Source organism: Schistocerca americana, chromosome 5, assembly GCF_021461395.2.
Source record: "Schistocerca americana isolate TAMUIC-IGC-003095 chromosome 5, iqSchAmer2.1, whole genome shotgun sequence".
NCBI lineage: Eukaryota > Metazoa > Arthropoda > Insecta > Orthoptera > Acrididae > Schistocerca > Schistocerca americana.
Window position 1 is genome coordinate 767,385,299 of NC_060123.1, and position 12,919 is coordinate 767,398,217.

The 12,919-nt window shown below is 38.8% G+C and overlaps 1 pseudogene; it reads left to right on the forward strand.

Moving 5' to 3' along the window:
* Positions 1–12,919, forward strand: part of LOC124616670 — a 104,924-nt pseudogene that overhangs the window by 65,584 nt on the left and 26,421 nt on the right.

Consider the following 12,919-nt stretch of genomic DNA (forward strand, 5'->3'; position numbering starts at 1 on the left):
TTTAAATGGTTCCTCTTTATATTAACTTGGCACTTCATAAGTCCGTAAAACAGGACACTCGGATCAATCAAACACCAGGAAGGAACCCTATACAGATGTATGATTAGGATGAAATGACAGGGTGAGCCAGTTTCTGTAAATTTCAAGAATGATTATTAAATCACAGTTTAAATTAATGGTTCATGCTGTACAAAGGTAAAAATAGAAAAAAATCTTATCTGGTGGCTATAGGCTTGGGTTTGGCGAACAGTTATGACGGCTACACTACCCACACTATGGCCTGCAAGTTTCTTGCTGTATGGGCTCAATTTCTCTTCTTGGCTTCATTCAGTTTTACATAAAGTAGCTCAACAACTCGCAGCTATGCTGTAGGCTGTTTGCAGTCTTCAACCAAGGCATTTTTATGAAAATTTGCAGGCAAAGCTTCTGCTCCACAAAGGAGTTACCTCAATCACTGCTGCCTACAGACTGTGTGACTGACTTCCCACACTTGCTCAAGGTAGCACGCCAATTCGCCTTTCGCACCTTTTCCACTCCCCACATCGTTCAAACAAAAGCACACTGGCTTTTACATAACACCTATTTCTTACATTGTTCCTAAGCATGACCATTTCTTAAATTGTCAAATTTACATCAACATGAACAATTTATACACACAAATATTTTTAAATACAAAATGTTATCAAAACATTATTTAGACCCTTGGTATCCTTTGTAGAGGACTTGGGCAGGTTTGTCCCATCCTAGTACACATTATTTTGTTACCTCCCTTCAGATATTCCATTTAGCTACATCTACAATAATTCCCAATGTTCTGCCTTTTGAGGTGTCCAGTGCGGGTTGTTTTTATTTTTTATTTGATATGCGTATTCCATAGATCCATACATGCGAGTGATTCGCCTGGATGTGGAACGTGTCAATACAATTGTACAAATACAATTAATGCTACAGAATAGTAATATAATTCAATGATATAGATATTAAAAGCTGTCATTAAACTAGTATAGCAATTCTCAACATAACATTATAACTATAACATTAACACTATAACATTAACATAATATTGTATCATCCATCTAATAACTAAGAGACTAAATACATCTATTATTAAGGGAGGGCATTACTTCTGGAAAAGAATTCATCTAACGAGTACAGTGGATGGTCGAGCAGGTATTTTTTTAACATACCTTTGAACAGCGTTTCATTTTCTATTGTACATTTAATATAATTAGGCAATGCATTAAAAGTCTTTATAGCCGCATTTTTTACTCCCTTCTGTACAAGTGTTAAATTTTTTAGTTCAACATGTAGATCATCTTTACCTCTAGTATTGTAGTTATAGTACGAACAATTTGTTTCATACTGAGCATAGTCTTTATTAACTACATTCATCAGAGAGTATATGTACTGACATGTTGTGGTCAGAATACCTAACTGTATAAAAAGTTTTCTACATGAGGTTCGTGGAGGAACCCCACACATGATTCTGACTGCTCTCTTCTGAGCATTTAAGATTTTTTTTGAGGCTGGTGAATTACCCCAGAATATTATTCCGTAACTCATTAATGAGTGAAAGTACCCAAAGTAAGACGATTTTAAAATGTTGATGTCCCCAAAATGAGTAATTATTCTTAGAGCAAAAGTTGCTGATGAAAGCCTTTTTAGAGTAAGGGACACATGCTGTTCCCAGTTGAGCCTACTGTCAATGTGAACCCCCAGGAATTTAGTGGATTGCACCTGTTCTAGTTCCTGGTTGTCATGAGCAATTACTATACTTTCTAGAGTTTTATTTTTGTGTGGAACTGTATAAAATTAGTTTTTTTAATATTAACTGAAAGAGAATTAATTGAAAACCAAGCTGTAACTTCTCTGAGTATATCATTAACATCAGTCTCCATATCAGCAGTAGACTGACCATCAACGACAATGCTTGTATCATCAGCAAACATTGTGAATTCACAATTTTTACTAATGGACAGGGGTAAATCATTAACATATATTAAAAACAGCAAGGGTCCAAGGACAGATCCCTGGGGAACTCCATGCTGAATTTTGCCCCATTCAGAATCCACTAGATTAGGAGATCCTTTGTTGCAGCCATGTAGAACCACCTTTTGTTTCCTGTCTTGAAGATATGATTTTAGCCAGTTACCTATAGGCCCTTTGATTCCGTAATGATAGACCTTCTCCAAGAGTATCTTGTGGTTTACACAATCAAAGGCCTTGGAAATATCACAGAAGACACTAACTGGTGACTTCTTACTATTAATAGACTCCAAGACATCATTTGTGAGTGAATATATGGCACACTCTGTGGAAACCCCTTTTTGAAAACCAAACTGTCTGTGGTTAATAATATTAAGTTTATCAAGATGTGCCACAATCCTGTTATACACTGCCTTTTCAAGAACCTTTGAGAATGTTGTTAAGAGAGAGACAGGACGATAATTTTTTACATCTGTAGCATCGCCAGACTTGAAAAGAGGTCTCACAGTGGCATATTTCATTCTCTCTGGAACAACTCCCTCATAAAGAGACATGTTGCAAATGTGAGCAAGTACTACACTTATATAATTACTGCAGGCTTTCAACAGTTTATTAGAGATGTTATCTATACCTGAAGATCCTTTACTTTTCAATGAGTGAATTATTTTTTTTATTTCATTAACAGTTATGGGTGTTACATTTATATCATTAAAACATTGTGGGAGGTTAAGTTTCAGAATATCTAAAGCTTCTCTTAGGTCACCACTGAACCTATTTGAGAGGTGACACTTAGAAAGTGGTTGTTAAATGTGTCTGCTATCTGTTTACTATCAGTTATTTCCAAATCGTTAATTTTTAGGACAGCAGATTTTTCATTGTCAGATGGTGAAGTACCTGTTTCCCTCTTTATTACATTCCAAATCGTTCTGATTTTATTGTTTGAACAGTTAATTTTAGATTGCATGCACATACTTTTAGATTTTTTAATGACTTTAGTTAAGATTTTGCAGTATGTCCTATAATATTTCATCTGCAGGGGATTATTGGATTGTCTAGATATTATACACAGTTCCCTTTTTCTCTGGCATGCCCTTGGTGAGCCATGGTTTTTTGCTTGATTGCCTGTTCTGTAGTCTACAGACCTTTTTTGGAAAGACATTTTCAAATATATCTGATAATTCATCAGTAAATAAATTATATTTTGTATTAACATCATTTGCAAGATAAACATACCTCCAGTCAGTCTCCCAAATGCATAATTTGAATTTTTGGATATTTTCCTCATTCATGTTACTACTGGTTTTCCACTGTGCACTAGCTTTGTTCTGATTTGTATTAAAGTTGTCAATTGTGAGTATTTGCCCATCATGATCAGAGAGTCCATTTATGACTTTTTCAACTTTGATGTGATTAGTTTTACTCATATCTACAAAGATATTGTCTATTAGAGTGCTGGAAGTGGCAGTAGTTCTTGTGGGAAAACTGGCAGTGGAGACAAGGTTGTAGGTATGCATTAAGTTTGCAAACTCTGTCTTAGAAGATGAGCTTCCTAGGAAATCTATATTAAAATCTCCAGTCACTATAATGTCCCTATTTTTTCTTGTGAGATACAATAGCACAGAATCTAATTGTTTCATGAATACTTTAAAATTACCAGATGGAGCCCTGTATACTGCTACGATTACCAGTTTCTTGTTACCTTCTACTATTTCTGTGACACATGCCTCAAAGTCTTTCTCTACACAATATTTCTCTACATCTATTGTATCAAAGGACAGGCTGTTTTTCACATAAATAACTGCCCCACCTTTGCACATATGCTTTCTACAAAATGAGGTAGCTAAACCATAATTTGGTATATTGAGCATTTCAATGCCAAAAGTGATATGGTGTTCTGTCAGACAGAGAATATGAGCACAATTTGCGCCTGTTGGTTCATCAATATTTACAATAAATTGGTCTAACTTACAGAGCAGGCTTTGAATATTTTGGTGAAAAATTTTGAGCTCATTTTTAATTACATGATTAGTTGTGGTGTTACCATTGCTAGGACTGAGTTTTATTACTTTTGACATACCAGTATTACAGGAACAGTTTTCTGCAGGGAAGAGGGAGCTGTTGTGCTGGTAACACCCACATTTGTTGTTATTAACTACATTACTTACATTCTGATTGGAACCTTCCCCCTTCTGCCCCAGTACCATAAAAAATCCCCATTTGCAGCTGAGGACTTTCTTGATCTCAGGCACATCCTATGTGGAGCAGCTGCAGTCACTACTGTGCTCCTTTTTGCCATAGAGGGTGGATCTCCTGTTGGTGAGGTTTCTACACTGTCGGCTTGTACACTTGATCCTGTGGGGGTTGGTGTTGCTGTTTCTGCTATTGATGACTGTTCTTCCTCCTTAAATGCTGCTGCTTCACAAGTTGGCGGTGGACTAACGTTTCCCACTTGAGTTGTAACTGCTGGTGCTGTCTTGCTTTTGTATAAAGGACCTGTTTGTGTTGATTCACATACAGGTGCTGCTGCATATGAAGTCTTCCCTTCAGCTGTTCCATTAGGTTTGAAGGAGTATTTTGACGACACTGTATGTGTTTCTTCCAATGGTACAGTTTCAATGGGCACAGGTGCTTTTAGAATGATTGGAGGAGTGGTGTTTTCAAATAGTTTGAATGTTTCTGCTAATAATGCTTTAGCGAGTACACGTTTTCCTAGCCAGTTCCTGTGCATTCCATGCCGAGTAAAATGGTTTCTCTCTTCGGAATTACTGTCCAAAAACTTCACGTCCTTGAATGCTTTGCATACCTTTTGAAACATTCTGTTTGTGAATTTGATTTCATTATTTACACATGAACTGTTTATTAGGTCATGTCTATATGGGATGCTAACGATGATTGTTTTTCTTGGCGAGATTCTTTCCAGTGCATTTCGCAATGCTGTGATTGCATTTTTCGACTCATTTTTATAAACATCGTTAGCTCCAGCAATAATTACACAAACATCGTTTGGTTGAGGGCTTAAATCTTTAATTATTTGCTGGAAAGGAGCCCCGGGTTTTACTGTGGCAGTAACGGAAAATTTAGATTGCATATTCGTAAGAATAGTGGCTAAATCTCGTCCATGGCTGTCTGCAAAGATATAAACTTTTGGTTTTGTCTCGTCTTCTCTCAATAATTTCATTTGTCGGTGTTTCTCTTGTGCAATGGGCGCAAACGAGTTTTTCGTAACTATAGCAGATATTGGAGCACTTTGAATTTCAGTAACGGTTTCTTTGAGAGTGTTGTAGTTTTCACTTTGTACATTTTTCACAAAAGGATTAAAATCAACATTCAAAGAATTAATTAATGATTCGATGTCATTCATATATTTTTTAGCTATTGCAAGTTCTTCTTTCAGCACATCAGAGATGAGTTCTTCAGTACCAGCATTATACATCTTGACTGCACTTTTTCGACCACTGCACTTAACAAAGCCACATACACAATTCGGATTTATCACTTTTCTGTTGTTCATACACGATAGATGGATCCATATATGTGAAAAAGAGCACAAACAAATACCGCTATGAATACTGTTTTGGCAGACTATGCACTTTAAACTAAATGTAGTACGATTTTCTACGGCACGATTTACTACTGCTTGCATACTCGACGCCACTTCCTGGGTGTATTGTATCGAGTTAGCTTTTTCAAATTTCCATGTGGGTTTATCAATGTATTTTGTAACTGATATTTCAGCACCAATGATAACTTTTGTGAGCCAATGTACACTCCTTGAAAAGTGTTTCAGTACCCACTATTGAGTGATTCAGTGGTAATTTGTTCTCATCAGTGGAAAAGATGGATGGGTAAGGTTTTGTATCAGTTTCCATCTGCCTGCCCAAAACGTTTTAAATTCCTTGGCATCAAACTTAGATAATTTCTTGTGTGTTGATCCATTCGAACAATGGTTCTCTATGTTTGTCTCTATTTATGTATCTCCGGGTTGTGTTTTGGAATTAAAATCTTAAACATATACGTGCTGTCTAGTTGCTGTGTGTAAGACTAGTGTCAGACACTTTCCGTTAGGTGATTTGTGGACTGATGTAATAACCAGGCCTTTGAGTTTTATTCTAATTACTTCTACATCACTAATTTTCTGACAGCTTAAGCCAGCATAATCCAAGAGCTGTCTCTTTTTTCATTTATTGTGGTAGCACCTAACAATTGAGAGGAGTATTGATATTGCTTTATATTGCGTAATCTTGCAAGTAGCTTCTGAATTATCACCTAAATGCATTTCCTATAGAGCTATAATACTGATGGCATGCTCATCATCTAATTTGCTTTGGTAACTGCATTTGTCACTTGTTAATCCTACGTTTATTTGCATAATATGGACACCTTGCCTGATAAGTTTTGACTGTAAGCTCTGAGAAGTGCTGGACCATCTTTTGTGTAGAGTTTTTGCTGTATGCTCCTGCAGTCACACTGCCTTGGTGGACCATCTCGGGGGTTGTCTACATGCCACACAACAGTCTTTTTGGTGTCCCGTGTAAATGATTCACTGGTAAATATCCTGTCCCATACACTTTTGTTTGTAGACAATACTTCTGTGTTAGCTGAAAATAGAGCCAGGAAGCAGTAGTCTCAGTACCTCAGAGAATTAGTTTCAGGTAAAGTATATGGATCTAACATATCTAAAATGCACATGGTTTAGTTTGGAAACCACACAAACACCCAAATGTACACACCCGCAGTAGCTGCACGGGGTGGGGTGGGGGGGGTTGGGGGGGGGGGGGGGGGGGGGAGGGGGGGGGGGCAGAGTGATTGGAGAAGACAGTACATTGTCTGAATGGGAAAAGATTGGTGGGTACAGAAGAGAGAAGGGAAAAGGTGAAGTGATACAGTGGGAAACAAATTAGCAGAGGTTTAGGTCAGGTGGATGGCACTAGATGTGCTGGAGAGACAATTTCCACCTGCGTAGGTCAGAGAAACTTGCACTGGAAGGGAATATCCAAATGGTATGTCTAGTGAAGCAGTTGTTGAAGTGGTGTACAGCCTCTTGGCAACTGCAATGTCAAGTCTGTGGTTTGCCACAGTTTGGTGCTGGACATTACTGCGAGTGAACAGTTGGTTACTTGTCATCCCTACATGGAAAATTGTATGGTAATTGCAGCATAGCTGATTTTTAACAGGTTGCTTTTGCACATGATCGTGCCTTTTATATGGTGGGAGATTCCTGCGACTGGACTGCTGTAGGAGGTGGTGGGTGGATCTGTGGGACAGGTCTTGCACCTGGGTCACTCACAGGATTAGGGGCGGACAAGGATGTTCTCTAGATTGTGTGGGCAGTGGAACATTACTTTGCAGGAATAGGGTAGTATCTTGAGTACAGTATACCCCATCTGAGATAGCCAAAGCCCCAGTGAAGGATGTGGTTGAGCTTTTCAAGGCCTGGGTGATTAGATGAGTGCTGACCATTGTCTGGTTAGCAGGGTTACAGGTGTGAAATGAGGAGATGGCACGGGAGGTCTATTTATGAATGAGACGGATAGGATACTGTGGCTCTGGTAGTGCTATTGCCATATTTAGACAACTCCTGCTTTCCACTGGGGATAGTGAGTCCACGTGTGACAAGGCTGCATGGAAGAGCCTTTTTGACATGGAATGGGTGACGGCTGTCAAAGTGGAGGGAGGTACTGTTGGTGGTTGGTCCACTTGACATGTATTTATGGATATCGATGTCTAGTGATATGGCGCATTGAGTTGAGAATAATCAGGTTAAGATGATTTGGGAGTAGGTTTTTAGGTTATGGAAGAAGCAGTCTATACCATGAGTCCAGATCATGAAAATGTCTCAATTACTCTGAATCAGACAATGGGTTTTAGGTGTTGACAGGATAGGAAGGACTTCTCCTGATGGCCAATATAAAAGCTGGTATAGGATGGCACCATGCGAGTACCCATGGCAGTACTACAGATTTGTTTATACAGGGATAATCACTTAAAACCTGCACCACAAACATTGCAGAAATGGAAAGTGCTATTGATGTGTGGTTTTCACAGAATGGATTGGTAGTTGGGGGCTTATGCTAGTAACCAACCAACAGGTTGTAGTGATATTAGAAAGTGCATTTTTTGTGCAAACATAAACTTTTTTAAATGAAACTATGCCTATCGGTATTAACTAAAAGTAGGGTAAATTAGTCTATCAGCGGTGTTTGTTGCAGGAGTCTAGTGTGAGCCATTCATGAGATATCATATTTTGAAAAGGTCCCACGCCAACACTTGTACATTAGCTGTAAAGTTCCCACACCAACACTTGTACATTAGCTGCGGTAGCACACACCAAAGAACAGTCCAAGTCCATACACTAGTTATGTGGATTGTGACCAGTAATGAGACAATTGATCATCACAGGCTGTGTTCAAAATGACCACTGGCAGCACCAGTATATGCTCCCATTCTGGTATGGAAAGACTGCTGCACACATACCAGTATTTCAGCAGGGACAATCTGACAGGCTGCAGTAATACATCATTGCATATCATCAGATGTAGTTGGTATGCCCTTGTAGACAGTCTTTCAGCTTTCCCCATAGAAAAAAAGTCTCCAGGCATGAAATTTGGCGAATGGATCAACCGAGATACAGGTCCTCTGCATCCAATCTAATGATTTGTAAACAGTTTGTGAAGCCATGTTGTACTTCGTGCACTGTGAGTTGTACAGCCATCGTATTGGTACCACAAGTTGCTCCTAGTCTGCAGAGGAATCTCTTCTAGCATCCGTGGAAGATGATTTGTTAGGAGGCTGTGATACTTGTGCGCATTCAGTGTTCTTTCTAAGAAAAACGGGCCTATGAGCTGATGGTTCACTGCCTCACACCACACATTTACACTCCAAAGATGCTGAGATTCCACCTGCCACAGCCAAAGACAATTGTTAACAGACCAATTGTGCTTATTTCAGCACTTTACCAGGCCACGATTGTTAAAATTTCCTTCACCGCTAAACAAGATACATGATACATCTGGAGTATCCTGTCTTAATGCCCATGTATGGAAGTTAACACAATTCTCTTGATCAATTCCATGCAGCTCTTTATAGAAAGGGATACACCTATATCAATGGAGAATGCATAGGACACTTGCCCAATTAATGCCATTTCCACATGCGATTGTGCAAGAGGTAACATGTGGATCAACTACTTGTTTCATCTGTTATGTTGCTAAGAGTTAGGCTATGACTTCCACATAACTGGTTGAAGAGGTTGCCTAGCAACTACCCACACACACAAACACACTGTAAGCAAACAACATCATACCTAGCAACTACCCACACACACACACAAACACACTGTAAGCAAACAACATCATACCTAGCAACTACCCAGATTGAGTGGCACAAACTAGTATTGGTGTGGAAACTTTTAAAAATACTGTATCTCATTGACAACCTGTACTAGAATCCTGCAACAAACCCCACTGACATTCTGATTTACCATATTTTTAGTTTGTTAATGTCAGTAAGCACAGTTTCATTTAAAAAGTGTACATCTGCACAAGAAAGGATTTTTACAATCTGTTGATTGGGTAACAGTAATGAGTCCCTGTCTACCAATCCATTCAGTCAAAGCCGCAAATCAATAGCACTTCATACTTGTGGTGCGAGCTTTAGGCATTTCACCCTGTGACTTGGTCTATGAAAGTGAAATAATTGTGAGTCAGGATGTGTTTGGGGAAGGGGATTTGGAAAGAGGTGGTGGGTTTGGTATCAGGAGGATGTTTGGAAAGTGAGGCCATGGGCATGGGGGATGTTGTAAAATGATGTTGCATCCATAGTAACCAGCAAGGAGTCATGTGGTAGCAAAACAGGAACTGCAGAAAGGCGGTGAAGGAAGTAAGCATTGTCTTCACTGTAGGATGGGAGGTTACAGACAATGGTTTGCATGTGATGTTCAGTGGGAGGATTGTACCCAGCCACAGTTGGGCAAGTGGAGAGACCTGTGTAGTTGGGTTGGCGAATAGGTAAAAAGGAAGGAGTGGTGTGAGGAGGGAGATAGATCCAGGAGTCAGGTTATGGGATGGACTTAAGGTCTTGGAGACCTGCTGGAGTCTTGTTGGAATTCACGGATGTGATCATGGTTGTAAGGTTTGTATGCAGAGGTGTTAGAAAGTTGGTGAAGACTCTCAGCCACATAGTCACTATGATTCATGAACACTGTGATGAAGCTTTTATCTGTAGGAAAGATGATAAGGCACGGATTGATTTTAAGGATATGGGTAGCTGTGTGTTAGATAGGAGTGGTGTTGGTCTCACTAGGGAGGATTTAGGAAAGGAAAGTAAGGCCGGGTTAGAAGTGATGAATTCCTGAAAGATAACCAAGAGATGACTGGCTGGAATGGGAGGTTCAGGGTGGGAGGGAGGCTGGAACTGTTTTAAGCAAGGTTCTATGTGAGGTTTTTGTTGGCTGTTATTAGTGGGATGCATCATCATCATCATTTAAGACTGATTATGCCTTTCCGCATTCAGTCTGGAGCATAGTCTTGATCTATTTCAACAGTTTTTATACCCCTTCCCTTCCAACACACACACACTAGCCACCAAGGAAGAGCCTACAGCTTTGATTCACCCCCCCCCCCCCCCCCCCCCCTCTTCCAGTCATACCCTCATACCTCTCTAATGCACATTGAAGAAATTTCAGCTGCAGAGATTAGGTAAGGAAAGAAGGTCCTTTACAAGTCCAGCACACTTGAATTTAGGTTTTGGGCTAAAGGTGAGGCCTTTAGAAAGTACGAAGACTTCTGCAGGGCTAAGAGTTGTGGCAGAAAGGTTGACAACAGTTTTACAGGATTGGTGCTTAGGATGTATATATCTCGTGGAGGATGGAGGAATTCGTAGTGATTGTGGAAGATGGAGTAATGAACAAAGCATAGTTAGGGAGGTATGAGGGTATGACTGGGGGGAGGTTGAATCAAAGCTGTAGGCTCTTCCTTGGTGGCTTGTGTGTGTGTGTGTGTGGGTGTGTGTGTGTGTTGGAAGGGAAGGGGTATAAAAACTGTAGAAATAGATCACGACTTCACGACAACTAGCAGGTTTAAATGGGTGGGTGTTGTAATAGATATGTAGAGGTGGAGGTGATGAGGTTTGCACAGGATAGATTAGTATTGAGAGCTGCAGCAATCCAATCTTCAGACTACCACAGCAACAACAAAAAGGTCATAAGATGGAAACAATTTTGCATCGTAGTATCTCCCTGTTTCCACTCCATGTAGTTTTCACTTGTGGTAATGTGGCGTGTGTACAGAGATTTATCGGGTGTTGTTATTTTTATTGTACTGTATTAACAGGATTTATCAAGAGTGGTGATAACATCAATTTGTGACAATAAATCTTTGTCATGTGCAATCTATAATACTGTTGTTCCATTTGTAATAAACAATTTCTTTGATGCTGTTTTCCCAAATAAGCCTAAATTTTACTATTATTCACATGGACAGAGGCAGAGTAAGACATGGGAGATAACTTCAGCTGATCTTCGAAGATCAATTTCTTGAGACAGAGACAGTGTCATTATTATTATTGTTATTCTTTACTTCCTCAGACGTTAAGTCTGGTTAAAAATGGAAAGTGACGTGGACCTTGATAAAGCGTCACTTCCTTTCAACTGTATGGTATGTGTTATATTGCATTTAGGAACTTTCGGGTAATTGAACATGTATCAATAATTACTGATTTCTGTAGTTGTATATATATGTTTGGATGTAGCTGTATTGCATTGATGTACTGGTGGATATTGTGTGGTATGACTCCTGTAGTTGATAGTATAATTGGTATAATGTCAACTTTATCCTGATGCCACATGTCTTTGACTTCCTCAGCCAGTTGGATGTATTTTTCAATTTTTTCTCCTATTTTCTTTTGTATATTTGTTGTATTGGGTATGGATATTTCGATTAGGTGTGTTAATTTCTTCTTTTTATTGGTGAGTATGATGTCAGGTTTGTTATGTGGCGTTGTTTTATCTGTTATAATGGTTCTGTTCCAGTATAATTTGTATTCATCATTCTCCAGTACATTTTGTGGTGTATACTTGTATGTAGGAACATGTTGTTTTAAAAGTTTATGTTGTAAGGCAAGCTGTTGATGTATTATTTTTGCGACATTGTCATGTCTTCTGGGGTATTCTGTATTTGCTAGTATTGTACATCTGCTTGTGATGTGATCTACTGTTTCTATTTGTTGTTTACAAAGTCTGCATTTATCCGTTGTGGTATTGGGATCTTTAATAATATGCTTGCTGTAATACCTGGTGTTTATTGTTTGATCCTGTATTGCAATCATGAATCCTTCTGTCTCACTGTATATATTGCCTTTTCTTAGCCATGTGTTGGATGCGTCTTGATCGATGTGTGGCTGTGTTAGATGATACGGGTGCTTGCCATGAAGTGTTTTCTTTTTCCAATTTACTTTCTTCGTATCTGTTGATGTTATGTGATCTAAAGGGTTGTAGAAGTGGTTATGAAGTTGCAGTGGTGTAGCCGATGTATTTATATGAGTGATTGCTTTGTGTATTTTGCTAGTTTCTGCTCATTCTAGAAAGAAATTTCTTAAATTGTCTACCTGTCCATAATGTAGTTTTTTTCTGTCGATAAATCCCCTTCCTGCTTTCTTTCTGCTTAATGTGAATCTTTCTGTTGCTGAATGTATGTGATGTATTCTATATTTGTGGCATTGTGATCGTGTAAGTGTATTGAGTGCTTCTAGGTCTGTGTTACTCCATTTCACTACTCCAAATGAGTAGGTCAATATTGGTATGGCATAAGTATTTATAGCTTTTGTCTTGTTTCTTGCTGTCAATTCTGTTTTCAGTATTTCTGTTAGTCTTTGTCTATATTTTTCTTTTAGTTCTTCTTATTATTGTTATTGTTATTATTATTATTATTATTATATT